Consider the following 2,054-nt stretch of genomic DNA (forward strand, 5'->3'; position numbering starts at 1 on the left):
AGATTTATTTATTATGTATACAATATTCTGTCTGTCTGTATGCTTGATGGCCAGAAGAGGGCACCAGATCTCATTAAAGATGGCTGTGAGCCACCATGTGGTTGCTGGGAATTGAACTCAGGACCTCTGGAAGAGCCTCTTAACCTCTGAGTCATCTCTCCAGCCCCAGTGTAACACATTTTTAACTAATGTTTCACAATATAGGTATGCTATGATTTCTTTCAGATGCCTTTGCTAAGAAAATACCACAGTGGTATGAGTGTCTTTCATAAGCGATGTAACCATTATATTTGTGCACATTTTTAATATTTATTGAGAAAATATCACCCCATTGAGTACAGCATTAGCTACAGTGTACATTTTCTTGTATTATCACAGAGACAAGAGCTGACATCAGAAGAAACTAAACTCTTATATTCTAGGTTCAGGGACCAGAATGTGTTGCATGGGGCCAGTTGTACTTTCAAGGGAATTTTGCTACATGGTCATAGAGAAGGGAACCGAGGAGAAAAGAACATACTTTTAACAGAGTGAAGTATTTGTGATTAAAAACAAGAGTCCCTTATCATCCCTTCCCTTCTCACAAAGCAGTAGGAGGATGTTCCAGAAGAACTGCCTGCAAGAATGGGATGGTAACATTGTTTTCTCTTTTAGGGAGCTTGAAAGCTACTGGGGCATTTGATTGCTGGTGGCTAATGAGGGCAACAGAAGGAGAAAAGAGGCAGAAGGAAGGAGAGAAAAAAAGAAGAGAAAATAGGAATATGATCAACATCCTTATTTTTAGACAATTTATGCACAGTGCCTATTTTCTGTGTTCTATGAGATAAATATGCTGATGCTAGAATTAGAATTCAGAGGACCTGCTTATTGCTTTCACTGGAGTCCAGAGATCTAGGCCACATGAGGGAATTCTAGTGTTGATAGTAATAGTTGAGTCAATTTGGGCCAGTCAGCATTACTAAATATAATTAAAAAACCTGGGGAACAAATTTCCTCAAAGTAATCAGAGTCGACAGGACAGTGAGTAACACCAAGTTGTGAGCCAGCAGCCTAGTGAGGGGCTCCAGGTGCTTTGCCTGGGAAGAATGCTTGTCAGATCACGGGAGAGTAGAGGAGTTATATTTATGGTAACTCCCCAAAGTATGATCTGGATAATGCTACATGTTAGGAATAGAGCTGAATTGGAAACTTATTTTCTTGTTCAAACTGGACATTTTTGGGTTATATGCTATATTAGAGCTCTAAAAACCTTTGCTTGAGGTTAATGTGGTCTTTTATTGTTCATGTCTCCAAAATACTTGGGAAAGATATTGCCATCTTGAACCTCAAATTATTCCACTAAGTGCTTTTTTTTCCTAGATAAAATGTATAGTACACAATTAAAAATGATACAGTACACAAGGAAACAAAACACAGAGAGAAAGAAACTGAAGACCATCTAGATACATAGGTGATACAGATGCTGAATAATCAGATGTAAGTTGTAAAACCACTGTTTACTCTCTTAAAGGAAATCTTTGGAATAGTAGAAAAAAACTACAGATTCTATCTAAAAAGTGTCAGAGTATAAAGAGTGTGAAATAGAAACCTTGGAACTAAAAAATGTTATAAACAAATCAAAAGCCCCATTTAGATGGAGTTCTAGAAAATTGGGCATATTTGAAAAAGAATTAGCAAGTTAAAGGTTATCTGAAGAATGTATCAAGAGTAAAGTTGGTCAGACAACAGAAAAGCCACTGAAAAGAAGGCAAGAGGCATAGGAAGTCCAGTGGGTAATGATTTCAGTTAACTTCCGGAAAGGAGAGGAAGCCATGCATTCATGAAGAGTTTCTAGCAAGACGATAGTGAAATTTGAGATAGTATCTGGGAACTTTTGAAAATGATAGGAGATAATACCCATAATTTTAAGAAGTGAATACATTTCAAACAGAATCCATTGAAAACTCCATGAACAACATACCAAGAGAGAGCAAGCAAATCCCAGTACTGACTGGAAAATGGCCACCATCAAGCTAACTTCTCATTAGCAGCCATGGTGGTCCATGGAATCAAAA

This window comes from Myodes glareolus, chromosome 5 (assembly GCF_982192425.1).
Source record: "Myodes glareolus chromosome 5, mMyoGla1.1, whole genome shotgun sequence".
In the NCBI taxonomy this organism is placed as follows: Eukaryota; Metazoa; Chordata; class Mammalia; order Rodentia; family Cricetidae; genus Myodes; species Myodes glareolus.